Raw genomic sequence first — 19,790 nt, forward strand, 5'->3', positions numbered from 1 at the left:
CTAGGCTGACGAGTCTAGGCTGACACTCCAGTGCAGTACTGAGGGGGAGATGTTAAATAACAACAGAAAACGCTGGAAAAACTCAGCAGGCCAGGCAACATCCGTGGAGAGAGAGACAGCTTGCCTGGCCTGCTGAGTTTTTCCCAGCGTTTTCTGTTGTTATTTCGGATTTCCAGCATCCGCAGTATTTTGCTATCGGAGATGTTAAACCCTGTCTGCTCTCTCAGGTGGACGGAAAAGATCCCAGGGCAATATTCGAAGAAGAGCAGGAGAGTTCTCCCCGTGTCCTGGCCAATATATATCTCTCAACCAACATAACTAAAAAACTTTGTGGGAGCTTGCTGTGTGCAAATTGCCTGCCACGTTTCCTACATTTCAACAGTGCCTACACTTCAAAAGTATTTAATGGGCTGTAAAGCGTTTTGGGGCGTCCTGAAGTCGTGACAGGCACTATATGAATGCAAGTCTTTCTTTTCTTTTAGAGTTGTGTACCAGCATAGAGTCAGGGACTCCAGCAGGTAAAAGGTGAGCAATCTGACCCAAAATAAGCCCTCCAGCGAGGACCTGTGTTCATCAATGAAATGACGCAATTGTACTTTAGTACCTGACATGCTGGAATCGAAAAGAATCATATTTCATTAAATGTTGTAAGTCTTGTGCTAGAATGTTCAGAACATATTGCAAACCAGCAACAACAGTTTTTTTAGATTAGTTTCAGCTTCCACCTGCCAGGTAAAAGTCACGGACTCGGCCAGCTCACTGGGGCCAATTTTAACTCCCAGCCGGAGCAGTTGGGAATTTGAGTCGGAGGCACGGCAGATTTTAACCGCCATTTCAATGCCATCGCTCAGCTGCTTGCCCGTTCGGGGTGGCAGGCGGAAGCTGGCTAGCGGGCAGGCGACAAATAGCGGGCGACCCAGAGGCTGCCCGCCAGCACCAAGAGAAAGCTGCTGGCAGCAAGGTAAGTGGCGGGGTTGGGGTGGGGGAGTGTTCCGAGGGTCTCATGGTTTGGGTGGTGAGTGGGAATCCCAGGGTGTCGAAAGACCTAGCACCCATTATAGAATCTTACAGGACAGTAGGAGGCCATTCGGCCCATCGTGCCTGTGGCGGCTCTTTGAAAGAGCTCTCCAATTAGTCCCACTCCCCTGCTCTTTCCCCACAGCCCTGCAATTTTCTGCCCTTCAAGTATTAATCCAATTCCCTTTTGAAAGTTACTAATGAATCTGATTCCACCGCCCTTTCAGGCAATGCAATCCAGATCATAACAACTTGCTGCGTAAAATAAATTCTCCTCATCACCCCTCTGTGTCCTCTGGTTATCGACCCTCCTGCCAGTGGAAACAATTTCTCCCTATTTACCCTATCAAAACCCCTCATCATTTTGAAAATCTCTATTAACTCTAAATTAGTTAAGGAAAGGAAAATTAATCCAGTTTCCTGCTCCTGATACAACGGCCCTCATTGGAAGTGCGTACGTGTAGATGTGATGTGAGGACAGGATTGGGATTGGCTGAGATGGCCTTGAAAATCCTGCTGACACTCACTGTTAACTACTTCCACCTCCGTAACATCGTAACATCATCCGTCTCCACCCCTGCCTCAGCTCATCCGCTGCTGAAACCCTCGTCCATGCCTTTGTTACCTCTAGACTGGACTATTCCAGTGCTCTCCTGGACGACCTCTCACCTTGCAGCCTCCGTAAACTTGAACTTGTCCAAAACTCTGCTGCCCGTGTCCTAACTCGCACCAAGTCCTGTTCACCCATCACCTCTGTGCTCGCTGACCTACCTTGGCTCCCGGTCCGGCAAAGCCTCGATTGTAAAATTCTCATCCTTGTTTTCAAATAGTTCCATGGCCTCGGCTCTCCCTATCTCTGTAACCTCCTCTAGCCCTACAATCCTCTGAGATCTCTGCACTCCTCCGATTCTGGCCTCTTGTGCATCCCCGATTTTCTTCGCTCCACCATTGGCGGCCGTGCTTTCAGCTGCCTAGGCCCTAAACTCTGGAATTGCCTCCCTAAACCTCTCTACCTCCTTTAAGACACTCCTTAAAACCTACCTCTTTGACCAAACTTTTGGTCACCTGCCCTAATATCTCCTTATTTGGCTCGATGTCAAATGTTGTATTATCACGCTCCTGTGAAGCGCCTTGGGACGTTTTACTACGTTAAAGGCGCTATATAAATACAAGTTGTTGTTGTTGCTAAGGCTCACATATGAATAATGGCCATTTGAGCTAAGTAGCTGGGGGACAGCTCCCATGAAACTGAACTCTTCTTCTTAGGCAGTCCCTGGGAACCGAGGATGACTCGCTTCCACATTAAAAATGAGTTCTCAGGTGACTGATGAGTCCAATGCGGGACCTACAGTCTCTGTCACAGGTGGGGCAGATGGTGGTTGAAGGGGCGGGTGGGTGGGGTGCTTGGGTTGACGTACACTCCTTCCGCTGTTTGTGCTTGGCTTCTGCTTGCTCCTGGTGAAGAGACTCGAGGTGTTCGGTGCCTTCCCGGATGCTTCTCCTCCACTGTGTGCGGTTTTGGGCCAGAGATTCCCAAGTGTCGGCGGGGATGTTGCACTTTTTCAAGGAGGTTTTGAGGGTGTCCTTGAAGTGTTTCCTCTGTCCACCTGGGGCTCTCTTGCCGTGTCGGAGCTCCGAGTAGAGCACTTGTTTTGGGAGTCTTGTATCGGGCATGCGGACGATGTGACCCGTCCATCGGAGCTGATCGAGCGTGGTCAAAGCTTCGATGCTGGGGATGTTGACCTGAGTGAGGACACTGACGTTGGTGTGCCTATCCTGCCAATGGATTTGCAGGATCTTGCATGGAACTAAACTACAGCAATGGAGTCGGCACCTTCAGGAGATGAGGGTAAGGGACAAAGTGGAGCAATAGGAAGCTGATTCTGTGTGTGGTTATATTCTAATTTCAGCCATGAAGTCAGACTCTTTTGTAAGGAGAAAGCAGGAGGGAAAATCTGAGAGTAGGTCATCCCAGGTTAGTTTAATGAATCCCGAAGGGTCTGCTATGGAGTGTGGAGGGCCAGGGAACAAGTCTTCAGGTCATGCTGTCAACAGGAAAAGGGACAGTGTGGCTAGAACTCAGAGGTGAAAACAAACAGTGAAAATCTCAAACTAAATAAACTTTAATCGATTCTTGTGGGCTTTACCGAGAGTTCGTTTATTGAATTTTATTTGCCTTTCATAAATGAAGGAAAGAAAATACAAACCGGTGAGGTAAGCACAACAATAATTTACAAATTAAAAAAAAAATAAGTGAACACTTTAAAGAGAGATTGTGAATATTTCCAGGTCCTGCCGAGAACAGGCTAAACACTGCGAAGGAACAAGGCTTTCTCTGGGAGTTGGTCAATCAGGAGCTCACTACCTCTCTTCACTTTCACAGCTGAGGAAAAATCGAAATAAAATAGAAGGCACCCAGGGGTCCTGAATGAGTGTGGTGTCACACTGAGACCCATGTGATGGCCTATTTGTACAATCTAAGAACTGGAAAACATCAGGCCTCTCATTGTGCTAAAGCTTTCTTTCCTGTTCATAAAGTAGTTTTTTTTATACACAGAGCAAAGACTGCGTCACAACCTTCAGAATCTAGTGATGAGGTCTAACCTGTGGCCGTTGCTATGGGCACATTGCTAAGGCTCAATGCACTTGGTCCCTATGTTCATTGTATCCCACCTGTGTCAGGGAGGTAATGGGGCCCTTTCGCAAGTATGAAAGACCCATTAATTAATTCATAAAAAGAGTTGCAGGCATGAGTAAGGCCACCTTGGACCCCTGTCTCCAGTGGGCTCATCATTCTTTTGTCCCAGGGAATCTTTTCTTAAAGGTGGCATAGTAATCTGGGATGTAATGTTTAAGTTATCCACCAGATGGAGCCAAATAGTAAGGATTCACATTCACCAGTTTTTAAGGTAATGGGTCATGTATTCAATGTCCTGGTACACCAGTTTATATGGTAATGTGGCATTGCATTATGGGTATGACTCAGAGGTGCATCCTCCATCTTGCCATTGTGCAGTAAGAATTGTGTGTCTTGCCTGCAGCCTGTAAGGGATGTTTCTCTGCTACACCGTATAATTAAACAGTTGGGTTTTGTTCCTAATATCTCGATTCTCTCAGTTTCTGACCTTACCACTCAGATATCACATATTGGCGATGAGGATCAACAGATCACATCGTGACGAAAAAAAAAAAAAGAAAAGGAGCACTGAATTACGGATCATGGCTGCTATGGTAGGAAAGATCTCTGCTTTTGATGTTCAGACACAAACCTGGGATGAGTACTGTGAGTTGCTGATGCATTTCTTTGAAGCAAATGATATAAATGATGTCGGAAAAAGGAGAGCTATTTTGCTCACTTCCGTGGGAAGTCAGACGTATAGTTTAATGAGAAACTTATGCAGTCCTGAAAAGCCTGGTGACAGTACATTTGCTAACTTAGTGGCCTTGCTGAAGGACCATTTCAATCCAAGGCCAAGTGAGATTGTACAGCGTTTCAAATTTAATTCACGGAACAGAATACCGGGAGAGATTGTATTGGATTATGTAGCGGTGTTGAGGAAATTGGCACATGATTGCAATTACGGCAACAACCTGAAAGACATGCTGAGAGATAGGCTAGTTTGTGGGATAATGGATGATCGAATGCAGCGGAGATTATTGTCCGAGACTGGGCTTACGTATGAAAAAGCATTGGAACTTGCTCAAGCCATAGAGACAGCGAACCGAGATGTAAAAGAAATACAAGGTTCCGACTGGGCTACTACAAAGCAAGTTGCAGGTCAGATTGTTGTGCACAAGTTAAATATGCATCAGAAACCACAACGTGAGCATGGGGAGGCATGTTATAGATGCAATGGCGATCACCTGGCGAGGGAATGCAGGTTTCTGGAGGAGAAGTGCCACAAGTGTGGGAAAAAAGGACACATAAAACGTGCATGCAGGGCAAAAGCAACCATAGAGGAATACAAACCAATAGGGGGAGGAAAGAAAAACCTAGGAAGAGAATTGAAAAAACAGGGAGCACATCACATCAGCGGAGAAGCTGAGAAAGAAGACGATATGTTCATAATGCATAGTATGGTAGAGGACATTCCAAAAGTGGATCCTATCACTTTGCAACTGACAGTAAATGACTCTAAGGTCAACTTTGAAGTGGATACAGGATGCGGCGTAACCATAATGAACAGGGAGGAGTACTCAAAATTGTGGAACCGTGCAAAAGTTCCAGAGTTAAAGTCTTGCTCTATGCAGCTTAAAACATATACCGGTGAACGAGTGGCGACATTGGGTACAGCTACTATAACTGTGCAACACAGGGACACCGTGGAACAGCTACCTGTAGTTGTAGTATCGGGTTCCGGACCAAACTTGTTAGGTCGGGGCTGGATACAAGAACTTAAATTAGATTGGGGAGCAATAAATCAAATAGAGGGAGGCAAACAATTGTCTTTGCAAGAAGTGTTGATTGAACATGAGAACGTGTTCAAGGAAGAACTTGGCACATTTAATGGCCCCCCAGCTAAGATTTATGTAGACAACGAGGCACTGCCAAGGGTTGTTAAACAACGACCTGTGCCGTATGCCATGAAGCCAAAGGTAGAGGCTGAGCTTGACCGTCTTTTGAGAGAGAACATTCTGGAACCCGTGAAATGTTCAGAGTGGGCAGCTCCCATTGTACCTGTTTTAAAACCAGACAATTCGGTAAGACTCTGTAGAGATTATAAATTGACTGTAAATAGGGTGTCTAAACTAGAACAGTATCCTATTCCTAAAACAGAGGATCTCTTTGCAAACCTGGCTGGAGGGAAGAAATTCACGAAGCTGGATATGAGTCATGCATACTTGCAGATTACACTAGATGAGGAATCCAAGAAGTATGTAACCATAAATACACACAAGGGTTTGTTTACTTATAACCGCTTACCATTCGGTGTCTCATCTAGTCCAGCTATTTTCCAGAGGACTATCGCGGGTGTACTGCAAGGGATCCCACATGTTTCAATCTATCTGGATGACATTCTGGTGACAGGAAGAACCAACCAGGAGCATCTGAGCACTCTGAGAGAGGTACTACAAAGATTGGATAAGGCTGGGTTACGGCTCAAGAGGAGTAAGTGCACTTTCCTGGGGTATGAGGCCGTGTTCCTGGGACACAGAGTGGACGCCATCAGGCTCCATCCAATCAAGGAGAAGGTACAAGCACTGCAGGAGGCCCCAGCTCCTACCAATGTGACTGAGTTAAAAGCTTACCTGGGACTGCTAAACTATTATAACAGATTTTTACCAAACTTGTCAACAGTGTTAGCACTTCTTCACAAACTTCTGCGCAAGGAGACACAGTGGCAGTGGGAAGAGGAACAGAGGGTTTCATTGGAACAGTCCAAGAAACTGATGCTGTCCTCAGATGTGCTGGTTCACTACAATGCAGAGAAAGACATCATTCTCTCTTGTGATGCTTCACCTTACGGGGTGGGGGCGGTTCTTTCACACAGCTTGGAAGATGGAACAGAAAGACCAATAGGGTTTATGTCTCGAACTCTGACACCAGCGGAAAAAAACTATTCCCAGTTAGATAAAGAGGGGTTAGCAGTAATGTTTGGGTTACAGAGGTTTCACAGGTACATATATGGCAGGAAATTCACCATATGCACCGATCATAAACCTCTTCTATCTCTTTTTAATGAAATGAAGGCAGTACCACAGATGGTGTCACCCCGGATCCAGAGGTGGGCAGTGACGTTAAGGGCATATGAGTATGTCATCGTTTACAAGGCGGGCAAGTACCATGGGAACGCAAATGCCTTGAGCCGTCTTCCACTGCCAGGTACACCTATCCGTGCAGCTCCAGAGGACAGAGTTTTGATGTTGGAGGACACGGCAATTGTGACCGCAGAACAAGAAAGGACATGGACTGGTAAAGATCCAGTACTGTCTAGAGTCCGAGAATATGTGATGAGGGGTTGGCCACAGCATCCGGAAGGGACTGATTTCATACCTTACAGTGTCAGGAAGACAGAGCTGAGTGTGCAGGATGGTTGCGTGTTGTGGGTAGCACGAGTAATTATTCCACAGCCAGCACGACAGCCTATCCTAGGGCAACTACATCAGTGTCATCCTGGAGTTTCGCGTATGAAAGCCTTGGCAAGGAGTTACTTGTGGTGGCCAAAGCTAGATGAGGAGATAGAAAATCTAGTCAAGACATGCAGCACTTGTCAAGTACACAGGAAGGCACCAGCAGCAGCTCCTCTCCACCCCTGGGAGTGGCCGGATAAACCATGGAGAAGATTACATGTAGATTATGCGGGTCCATTCATGGGAAAGATGTTCCTCATAATCATTGATGCCCATTCCAAATGGATGGATGTTTATCCTGTAAATTCTGCTTCATCTACTGTTACTATAAACTGCCTGCGTAGGAGTTTTAGTAATCAAGGACTACCGGAGATCGTAGTAAGTGACAATGCCACGTGTTTTATGAGTGCAGAAACAAAAGAGTTCATGAGAAACAATGGCATAGTGCACGTGACCTCAGCTCCATATCATCCGTCTTCAAAAGGACTTGCGGAGAGAGCCGTACAAACATTTAAGGAGATGATGAAAAAAAGTGCGTAAGGGAGTTTGGCAACCAAGGTGTCACGAGTTCTGTTCAGCTACAGAATAACACCTCAAAACACCACAGGACTCTCTCCTGCTGAGCTGCTGTTAGGACGTCGACTACGCTCCACTCTTGACCTGGTTCACCCAGACCTAAAAAGGAAGGTGGAAAACCGACAAATCAAACAAAAGGAGAACCATGACAGAAGGACAAAGAGCCGCAGTTTTGGAGAAGGAGATGCGGTCCTTACCAGGAATTTCAGTTATGGTCCAAAATGGATTCCTGGCGTCATAGACTCAATGACCGGTCCAGTATCATATACAGTCATGGTGGGAACTGGTCAGGTAGTACGCAGACATGTAGATGAGATACTGACCAGACAAGGGGAAATCGAACTGGAGGTTCCAGAGGAGATGTCGGAGGACAAGTTGGCCACCAGTTATCCAAATGCATCGGTGGTACCACCACCACGAACAAAGCCAGTTCCACCTGGACCCCTTCGTCAAGAGGAAACCATCGTAGCAGAGTCAGATACTCTGAGTACTGCTCAGGAGCAGCAGGTGGCTCTACCACAACCAAGCAGGGACTTGACTGTAAGAAGTTCACCAAGGTCTCACAAGCCGCCAGAGAGATTGATAACGACCTACTAGATTCGTTCAGTATGGACTATCGTTAAAGGAGTTTCCTTATGGGACTTTTTAAGAATGTTGTTAAGAAATTAATGTTCATCTTAAGAGGGGAGGGATATAGTAATCTGGGATGTAATGTTTAAGTTATCCACCAGATGGAGCCAAATAGTATGGATTCACATTCACCAGTTTTTAAGGTAATGGGTCATGTATTCAATGTCCTGGTACACCAGTTTATATGGTAATGTGGCATTGCATTATGGGTATGACTCAGAGGTGCATCCTCCATCTTGCAATCGTGCAGTAAGAATTGTGTGTCTTGCCTGCAGCCTGTAAGAGATGTTTCTCTGCTACACCGTATAATTAAACAGTTGGGTTTAGTTCCTAATATCTCGCTTCTCTCAGTTTCTGACCTTACCACTCGGATATCACAGGTGGCTTGTTATTTTTTTTCCCCCTTTTGCCCTGTGGTCTCCGGCATCGCACAGCATCCCGAGGGGAGCAGCGCTGCATCAAGAGGCCCCAGTAGATGTGTAAGAGTGACTGTGAGGGAAGGGGTGATACTTTTCTCTTCCTTTCTGTCGGAAAGTGCCTGGGCTTTGCTCGGAGATCAGAAACTCATTGTGCTGGGATTCATGGGCATAAACTAGTGTCTTACCCCTCTAACCCACACCATTACCTCCCCTCTCAGCAATCATTCCTTAATGATTTATTGCACCAAGAGCTCAGTTGGCAAGTGTGCACGGGCCGATTTTGAACCATCAGGCAGACCAAGAACACCCCAGGTTCGATCTGCAGCTTGTGCTGAGTTAGCTGATTGATAAATGCGATACAGATGGCCTCGACCACCTCCCCAATCTAGAGAAAGAGGAATCAGCCAAGATTCCTGTTCTTGAGTACTATTCATGACTCATGGTGAAAAGTGCATGTATGTGGATTGCTGGTGAGGACTGTGGTACTCCTCATGGTCATATGGTTTGCTCATAATTACTCGTTTAAGCCCAGACATGAGGAATGAGCACTTAGGAGGCTCGGCAGTGCCTGTGGGACCATACCCCAGCTCATCCAAAACACTGCTGTCCCTATCCTAACTCGCACCAAGTCCCACTCACCCATCATCCTTGTGCTCGCTGACCTACATTGGCTCCCGGTCCAGCCTCAAATTTAATGTTCTCATCTTTGTGTTCAAATCCCTCCATGGCCTCACCCCTCCCTATCTCTGTAATCTCCTCCAGCCCCACAACACTCCGAGATTCTGCGCTCCTCCAATTCTGGCCTCTTATGCATCTCTGATTTTCATTGCTCCACCATTGGCAGCTGTGCCTTCAGCTGTCTAGGCCCTAAGCTCTGGAATTCCCTCCCTAAACCTCTCCGCCTCTCTACCCTCCTTTAAGACACTCCATAAAATCTACCACTTTGACCAAGCTTATGGTCATCTGTCCTAATATCTCCTTATCTGGCTCGGTGTCAAATTTTGTGTTATAACGCTCCTGTGAAATGCTTTGGGACGCTTTACTACATTAAAAGCGCTATATAAATACAAGTTGTTTTGTTGTTGAGTCAGCAGAGAAGGGGAGAAAAATGGATGGGGAAAAGAAGCTTTAAAATAATCTAATATAATCTCATTTTAATCAGAAGAGGAAAACCCCTCATGAAGCATCAATGGATCAAGCGAACTTAAACCTCTCTCCCATAAACAATAACCCATCCAATTGTCTCTTACTCCTCTTACCCCTCTGGGTTCCCCAATCATCCCACATTCCCGGGAAGGTTGCCAAGGTGTATCTCAAGCAACCCTCACGTTAAACCCTCCTTAACCGTGGGGGTTCTGCCACACTCCCCCAAATAGCCCTGAACATCTGATGCTTCTGCGAGCATTACTGTAATATATGCCGCCCTTTCAAGTTTCCCGTTATCCATAGGCTCGGGAACAACAGAATGGCCACTTTCCATCCCAACAAAATCAGTCTTTGGCCACCAGTGACATGGAGTAATTTCTTTTGAGACCACCACAGAAATTCACAGCACAGAAGAAGGAGATTTGCCCATTGTGTCTGCACTGGCTCTTTGCAAAGCAATAGGGTCAGGAACCAAGTACACTAAACCATGATTTCAGGACAATAGTTTCCCAATTATATCAGAGAGGACCCCCCTGCAGCCCACCAGTAAAGTTTTACACAATGTCAATAGGTGTGGATTAGTGTGTTTCCCTCCTCCCCGCACAGATTGTTTATGAATTGCGCTCCACTTGAATAGTCTACTGCTATTTTTTTGTGTGTGGGATCTCACTGTGAACAAGCCACAACCTAACAGCAACCTTTATCTCTTCAGAGATCTAACTGCTTTGGGACGTTACCTTTATTCATGTGCTCACTTCAGAAATAATAGTTGTTCATGGCCTTGAGACTCGGACTCCATTAACACACACTCTGACTGCGAATTTTACATGGGCCTGAAACCCCGGTGTGCATTATTGGAGGCAAGCCAAAGGTCCTGGTGTGGAGCCTCACTAGATGGGAGCAGAGGTCGCAGAATCAGCCTTATAGAGTTATAGCCTTATGTCCAACGTGCACTCCCAGATAGTGAGGTTTCACACTGGGAGTGGAGCCTCGTAGATTATCCCTATTGAGTTGTTGTATGTGAGTCATTTATACAGCTACATTTCCGATATGTGTGTTATATGCCAGCTCACATTCCTAGCGAGATAGAGAATGTGCACCTTATATGTGGGTTTGTGTTATAGATGGAATGTTACAGTATTGGTTTTAATTCCACTCACATAGAAGATAGGAGCAGGAGTAGGCCATTCAGCCCCTCGAGCCTGCTCTGCCATTTAATGAGATCATGGCTGATCATCCAAATTCAGTACCTTGTGTTTTGATTTCTTTTTGGGTTCAATAAAGACTCATTTCTGAAAGAGAATGTTGTTTAACCTAAAGTCTTGTTCAAGACTTTCTACAGCTTTTTACAGAACACACTATGCTGTGATGCATCTAGAATGAAACTGAAAGTAAAACTCCTCTGGACTGCTTGTCTCTCACATGACCTCTGCTGGTCAGGCACAAGTAATCAAAAACACAGACAAATATGCTGTAAGGCATAAGTAATCAAACACAGACAAATATCATCACTGTTTGCTGATATCATTACATCTCCCTTTCTTAAAACAGAAGTATTTTACTTTTAACTAACAACATTTAATGAACTTACATTATCATTATCATGATCAAGGTTTTTTACCCTTGCTTTGTGTGTTCACATGAAATATGTCAATACACTAGAACTTGAAGAAAGAATAAGATAACATTACTTCCTTCTTTAACAATAGTCCTTAAATTTGCTCAATGAGTCTCTCAGGAGGCTTCACGTGTCTTGAGGATTTTCTGATTGATTGTCCTTGAATCTGAGTTGTTGCCTCAGATGATTGGTTCTCAGCTGTGTGATCAGGTTGTTCACCAGTATCAGTCTCTTGACCTGCTGTGGCTGGTCCCACGAGACGATCTCGACGATTTCTTCTCAGAACAGCACCCTCATCTGTCTGAATGGTGTATGATCTTGGTTGAACTTCACTCAGGACAGTTCCCTTCTGAGTCCATGTGTTTGTTTTGTCTTTCAACCTTACTTGGTCACCAGTGTGGAGTTCAGGTAGGTTTTGTGTCCCTCTGTCATAGTAGTACTTTTGCTTTTCTTTCTGTTGTTCTTTGAACTTCCTCACTTTCTCCCCCTCTTTTGTTTTCGGGAGGTTCTCCGGGATGGGTAGGTTTGACCTTAGCCGACGTCCCATCAGGAGTTGGGCTGGTGACATACCACACTCGAGCGGCGTTGTGCGGTATACAAGCATGCTTTGGTAGAAGTCAGTTCCACTGTCTTTTGCCTTGTACATCAGTCTTTTCACTGTCTGGACCGATTTTTCCACTAATCCATTGGACTGTGGATAGTGAGGACTTGACGTTGTGTGGACAAAGTCCCACTCTTTGGCAAAGTGTCGGAAATTTGCATTGTTAAACTGGGGTCCGTTGTCTGTGAAGACCTCGCTTGCCACGCCATGTCTGGAGAATATGGCTTTCATACTTCTTATCACAGCTTCTGCAGTGGTGGTGTACAGTCTACAAACCTCTGGATACAGGGAGTAATGGTCTGTGACGACAAGATAGTCCGTCCATTGACATACGAATAGGTCAGCGCCTACCTTCTGGTAAGGTCTGTCTGGTGCTGGGTGTGGCTTTAGTGGTTCTACCGGATTGCTTGCTCGATATTTCAGGCATATTGTGCAGTTTGACACCTCATTTGTCACATCTTGGTTGATTCGTGGCCAGTACATCACCTCTCGTGCTCTTTTCTTACACTTTGATTCCCAGATGTCCTCCATGGATCTTTTTTTAGCATCTCTCTTCTCAGACTCTTTGGGATAACTATTTTACTTCCTTTGTAGATGATGTCTTCGACCACTGATAGTTCCGCCCTGCAGTTCCAGTACTCTGCTATATCAGGTGAGCAGTCTTGCTTCATGTTGGGCCATCCATCCAAGATGCTTTTTCTCAGTCATCTCATTGTTTCATCTTTGTTTGTCTCAGTCTTTATGAGCTCCATTTTTGCATCTGCTATGGGCAGTGCACTTGTGATCATGTCCACGTAGGCGTTCACTTTTTCATCCATTGTGGTGTTTGCGGGCTCACTTGGGTCAACAGCTCTGGACAACGTGTCTGCTGTATACATCAGCTTACCCGGTGTGTAGCAACATTCAGTTCATCATAGACTGTCTCACCTTCGCTTTCCACAACGAGGACTCTCTTTACCAGGTTCAGTCTCTCACAGGCTTTTAAACCTAGTATGGCTTGCACATCCTTTGGCACCACGATTAATGCTAGCGTGTGCTCTCTGTCCTTGTGTGTTACTTTGACAATGCATTTTCCTTTCACTGGTATATCAGTCCCTGAGTATCCGGTCACTTTCACTTGTATTCCATGTAACTTTGGTCTGGGTCTAATTCTCTTAAAATCGGTCTCTGATATCACATTAACTTGTGCTCCAGTATCCAATTTAAATGGAATGTGTATGTCATTCACTTTTAGTGTCAACATCCAGTCTCTTTCTTTTTTGTTTTCAGACACAACATCTACATTGAATTCCTCTATCTCGCTTTCATCTACTGTATGGACCTTGCTTTGTTGCGCTTGGTTCTTACAGCAACGGGCATAATGGTTGTTTTTGTTGCATCTATTGCATGTTTTACCATATGCTGGACACTTTCTTGGTGGATGCTGTGTACCGCATCGACTACATGACTTCCGATTGTCTCTTTCATTTTCTGGCCACGTCTCTTTTTTCACATTGGCGCTCTCTTTGTTAAACGGTTTGTATCCGTTCTTTCTCACTGCATCCACGTTGCAGCTACTGTCACTGAACAGCTCCTTTGCCTGCAACTTCACAGTCTCTGTAACCCTACACAGTGCTATGGCTTTTCCCAGGTCTAGATCTTGCTCTCTTAGCAGTCTTTCCCTTAGACCATTATCTCAAATACCACACACCAGTCTGTCTTTTATCAGCGAGTCTGTGAGTCCCCCAAATTCACACGATTTGCTCCGGTTTCTCAGTTCAGTCACATACTGATCAATAGTCTCGCCGATTTTCTGTACACGTGAAAAATTTGTGCCTCTCAAAGGTCACATTGCGTTTAGGTATACAGTAGGCCTCAAACTGTTCCATTATTTTATCTAGCTTCATTTTGTCTCCATCAACAGCGAATGTGAAGTTATTATACACCTCCAGCGCTTTATCACCCACGACATGCAAGAACAGTGACGATTTCTGTTTATTACTTTTCTTGTCAGCTCCGATTGCCGCTAAATACAACTCTAAACGTTGTTTGAACCTTCTCCAATTTTCAGCCACATTACCTGTTAATTGAAGCGTCGCCGGTGGGTGTAAACCTTCCATTTTTCACTTCGTTAGCTATTCTCTAATGGTAAGCAACGATGTTCTCTTTTGGCTTGCTAATATGTGGAGAGCTGATTTTGCTTACTTGCCACAACTGCTTTCACTGTCCCATCAAGTTGCTAACTTCAGATTTTTTCTCTTTCAGCCACTTCTGACATCATGTTTTGATTTCTTTTTGGGTTCAATAAAGACTCATTTCTGAAAGAGAATGTTGTTTAATCTAAAGTCTTGTTCAAGACTTTCTACAGCTTTTTACAGAACACACTATGCTGTGGTGCATCTAGAATGAAACTGAAAGTAAAACTCCTCTGGACTGCTTGTCTCTCACATGACCTCTGCTGGTCAGGCACAAGTAATCAAAAACACAGACAAATATGCTGTAAGGCATAAGTAATCAAACACAGACAAATATCATCACTATTTGCTTATATCATTATACCTTGTCCCTGCTTTCTCCCCATATCCCTTGATCCCTTTAGCTTTAAGAAATATATCTAACTCCTTCTTGAATATATTTAATGAATTGGCCTCTACTGCCTTCTGTGGTAGAGAATTCCACAGGTTCACCACTCTCTGGGTGAAGAAATTCCTCCTTATCTCAGTCCTAAATGGCTTACCCCTTATCCTTAAACTGTGACCCCTGGTGCTGGACTACCCCGCCATCGGGAACATCCTTCCTGCATCTAGTCTGTCACAAATTCTCCCCTCATAGGAACAGGAGTAGGCCATTCAGCTCTTTGCGCCTGCTCCTCCATTCAATAAGATTATGGCTGATCTGTGCCTCTGCTTCATTTACCCGCCTCCCATATCCCTTTATATCCTCCTTACCTAACAAAAATCTATTGATTTCAGTCTTGAAAGCTCCAATTGTCCCAGCATCCACAGCCTTTTGGGGGGAGAGGATTCCAGATTTCTACTACCCCTTATGTGAATAAGTGCTTTCTGATTTGCCTCCTAAATGGCCTGGCTCTAACTTTAAGATTATGTCCCCTCATTCTTGATTCCTCCACTAGAGAAAATAGTTTCTCCGTATCTACCCTATCGAATGCTTTTAACGTTTTAAAACACCTCGATCAGATCACCCCTCTATCTTTTATACTCAAGGTACCTCTTTGGGGCATCCAAAATATTTACTACTTACTTTAATTCTGAAATTATTTTAGTTTGGGTTCTCGAAATTCCTGCATGCCACTTGTTTCCTGTGGATGAAAGGATGAGCCGGAGGCTTAGGGGTCGATTTTCCTGGAGCCGTCAGGCGGGGTTTCAGGCGTGTGGGGGGGGGAAATCCCGAATTCGGGGGTCCCGACACCATCCCGCCCAAAACCCCGCTCCACGCAAGTTTCAGAGGTGGTGGGTACCCGCCCCGCACTGGGACCCGCCGACCCCAGGCGGGAAGGGATTAGTGCCAATTAACTGCCTGTTAACAGGTAGTTAACAGGCAGTTTTTAGCCTAATCCCTATTTTGAGGGGTTTCGTGTGGGATTCCTGACGGCTCCAAACCACGCCAGGTTAGAGCAGGCGGGCCGTCGGGTTGAAGGAGTTGGAGGGGTCGCGATGTCGGTGTTCAGGTGAGTGATGGGTGCATGAGTGCAAAGGTAAGTGTGTTTGGTGTGTCTAAAGTGTGTAAAGAACTTTTACTTTCCTGTAATTACCTTAACAGCCTTTCTTCCTGTAGCCGTCGGGAGCCCATCACTCAGCCGGCACTTAAAGCTGAACGGCTGCGATCTGTGAAAAGTGACAGCCTTCAGCTTTGAGTGCTGCTGAGAGTTCTAACTGAGTCTGTGCAGAAGGACTCATATTAGAACTCAGACTGTCAGTGTTTGGCAGCTTCAAACAGCTGTGAAACACTGATATTTCATCTGTCAAGAACTCTTGACAGATGAAATTTCAGTCTGTGACGTCACCTATTGCCGGGTGGCCCTTAATTGGCCTGCTGAGCCTGCTGGGCGGGCTCAACAAGGTCAATCAAGGGAAAATCACGCGGATTGGCCAGACGTCGATGCAGGCGGGTTTAAAACCCAAAAGTTGTAGTCCTGCCTTCTTCCCGACAGCTTCGGGAAAATCGACCCCTTAATGTCAGAATCTAAAAGGGCGACCTTGCTGAGTAACTCCTCGTACATCTTTCTCTTTCTCAGTGTACTTCTCGTTACGATTCTCCAATAGCTCCCTTAGTCAATATTGCACAATTTCTCGTTGGTCTTTGATTTAACAATTGGGATTCCAGAAATCAAGTTCTCCAAAACTGGCACGTGCCCAGGAGTTGATCATTGTTAATGTAAATACCCAACTCGCCTTGATCAATAACAGAAACGATCCCTCATCGCTACGCCCATTGACTGTTACTCCAGGGATCCAAGTTGACAGGCATCTTCAAAAATGTGATGATTATAAGGGCATCAATATGGCTGCAGTCAGGCCCCAACAGGTATGGGCGAGATAACAACAGAAAATTCTGGAAAAACTCAGCAGGTCAGGCAACATCCGTGGACAGAAATTTGAGTTGACGTTTCGGGTCGAACCCTAAGAAGGGTTCGACCCGAAACGTCAACTCAAATTTCTGTCCACGGATGTTGCCTGACCTGCTGAGTTTTTCCAGAATTTTCTGTTGTTATTTCGGATTTCCAACATCCGCAGTATTTTGCTATCGTACTAAGGTATGGGAGAGAGATTGGGGACTAATAGTCTGAACGTGTCTCCTTTCTCTGTGGGGAAGGAGCCTGCTGTCTCCCCTCACTCCCTCTCCACAGAATGAGTTGATATTAGGGATGCCGAGGTCCACCAGCTCAGCCGCTTTTCCATTCGGGGTGTCCAGACACTTTTCTGGCCCCGAGCCAACATATCTAAGCCTTTATAACCCCCTCAAAAGTTGCTTTTGTACCACTCTGTAGTAACTTTGCCACCAGCTTTAGCGAATCCGCACAAGTGTCCTTTCAGGTGACGCTGGCTGCCGGAGACCCGAGTGTCAGAATCTGGTGCCATTAGTACGGCTCTCGCCCAATAACAAAAAGCAGCTTTAGTCAATCACCCACCAAACCTTCCAGGTAAGTGTGTGGTTTACATTTGAACTGCTACCCGAGTTGAATCCCTTTGGTTGATGGCGATACTAAAGTTCCAGTTGCTCTTCCTGCCACATAGAAACACAGAAAAATAGGAGCAGGAGTCGGCCCCTCGAGCCTGCTCCGCCATTCAATATGATCATGGCTGATCCTCTATCTCAATACCATATTCCCGCTCTCTCCCCATACCCCTTGATGCCTTTTCGGTCTAGAAATCTATCTATCTCCTTCTTAAATATATTCAGTGACTTGGCCTCCACAGTCTTCTGTGGTAGAGAATTCCACAGGTTCACCACCCTCTGAGTGAAGAAATTTCTCCTCATCTCAGTCCTAAATGTCCTACTGTGGCAAAACCACTAAGAGACTCTTAGTGACTTACATAATTGTCTGTAACCAACCTTTCAAGTTGGCTCTGGTTAAACAGAGCTAGATCGACAACATCGCGATCTGACGCGATGACGTCATCGCGTGGGTCACGTGACGTCCCCTTCGGCAGGAAATGTGATGACGTCATGACGTCAGAGGTAGAGGGCAGGGCCAGCCAGTCCTCGTGTGGATTGAAAGAGAAAAGACCTGTTTTGAGCTTCTCCTGTAGTTTCTTGTTTTGTAAAGTTCTTAGACAATAAATTCAGTTTGTTAACTTCCAGTAAGTTATAGATTCTTTGTTAGGAGTGCAGAGACTCCTACACTACCCTGTATCCTGAGACTGTGACCCCCTCGTTCTAGACCCCCCAGCCAGGGGAAACATCCTCCCTGCATCCAGTCTGTCTAGCCCGGTCAGAATTTTATACGTTTCAATGAGATCCCCTCTCATTCTTCTAAACTCTAGTGAATACAGGCCTGGTCGACCCAACCTCTCCTCATAAGACAGTCCTGCCATCCCAGGAATCAGTCTGGTGAACCTTCACTGCACTCCCTCTATGGCAAGTATATCCTTTCTTAGGTAAGGATATATATGCCACACCACAGCCGATCCTGGCATGGCCACATTCTGTTAGAATCTCCTTCTGTTACTCTTAGAATGCAAGTTGCTAAAATGTTTTTGCAACACGGTTGCATTTACAATGGGGCCCAGTCAAAACCGACTGTCGAGCTTTACGCCTCGCTGGCCCCGTCACAGTGTGAAGTCAACCACTTCTGGCCAGGGCCAACTTAATGAGGTCCTACTGTATTTTTATCAACCCAAAATAAATCTGCACAATAGAATCATCTAAATTCAATCTTTTCTTTTCCTTTTTAAGTGGTAGCTCTCTCACCTCGGAGCTAGAAAGTTGTAGGTTCAGGTTCCCAGTCTAGGATCTGAGTCCATAATCCAGTCTGACACTCCAGTGCAGCACTGAAGAAGCACTGTATTGTGTGTGGCTGGTGTCAATTCTGATGAGGTGTTAATCATCATCATAGAAAATTTACAGCACAGGAGGAGGCCATTCGGCCCATCTTGTCCATGCCGGCCGCCAAAGAGCTATCCACCCTAATCCCACTTTCCAGCACTTGGTCCGTAGCCCTGTAGGTTTCGGCACTTCAAGTGCATATCCAAGTACTTCTTAAATGTGATGAGGGTTTCTGCCTCTACCACCCTTTCAGGCAGTGAGTTCCAGACCCCCACAACCCTCTGGGTGAAAAAATTCTCCTCAAGTCCACTCGATCTAGGACCCTCATAACTTTATACACCTCAATTAGGTCTCCCCACAGCCTCCTCTGTTCCAAAGAAAACAACCCCAGCCTATCCAATCTCAAATGGAGGCTCCATCTGCCTGTGGTTCTGGTGAACATTAAAGTTCCCATAGCACTATTTGAAGATGTGCTGGCCAACATTCCTTCCTCAATCAACACCATAAGAAAAAAAACAAAGATCATTTATCTCATTAATGTTTGTGGGATTCTTGTGTGTGTAAAATGACTACTGCATCACATAATTTTAACTATGAGGAAAGATTGGCAAAGCTGGGGTTGTTTTCTTTGGAGCAGAGGAGGCTGAGGGGAGATTTGATTGAGGTGTATAAAATTATGAGGGGCCTAGATAGAGTGGATAGGAAGGACCTATTTCCCCTAGCAGAGAGGTCAATAACCAGGGGGCATAGATTTAAAGCAATTGGTAGAGGGGAGTTGAGGAGAACTTTTTTCACTCAGAGGGTGGTGAGGGTCTGGAACTCACTGCCTGAAAGGATGGTAGAGGCAGAAAGGCTGGATGGCTCTTTTTCGGCTGGCACAGACACGATGGGCTGAATGGCCTCCTTCTCTGCCATAAGTTTCTATGATTCTGTGACAAGTCACTGCTGTTCAAAGTGATTTGTTGCATGTGAAGAGAAGTGTTGGTGAGAGACATTTTAAGTTTAGTATAAAATGCATTCTCACATTAAAGCCCCGTGTTCCGATTGGGTACTTTTTGTACATTCACACGTGTATTCCACTATCATTATGGGTTTGTGATCGGATTTGCTTCCTGACTGTAAATCTCCCTTCTAACATTTCCACACTGTTGACACTTTTGACCTTCAGTTTCTGAGCTTTGCTTTGCTGCTGATAAAAAAAAAAATCACCAAAGACTTTAATCTC

General features: G+C 45.4%; 1 protein-coding gene across 1 annotated transcript in view; it reads right to left on the reverse strand.

Moving 5' to 3' along the window:
- The window catches only part of LOC147100515 (somatostatin-2-like), a 64,402-nt gene that overhangs the window by 23,480 nt on the left and 21,132 nt on the right, over positions 1–19,790 (reverse strand). The window lies entirely within an intron of this gene.

This window comes from Somniosus microcephalus, chromosome 25 (genome assembly GCF_052327205.1).
Source record: "Somniosus microcephalus isolate GS21.2 chromosome 25, FLI_Smic_1.0, whole genome shotgun sequence".
Taxonomy (NCBI): Eukaryota; Metazoa; Chordata; class Chondrichthyes; order Squaliformes; family Somniosidae; genus Somniosus; species Somniosus microcephalus.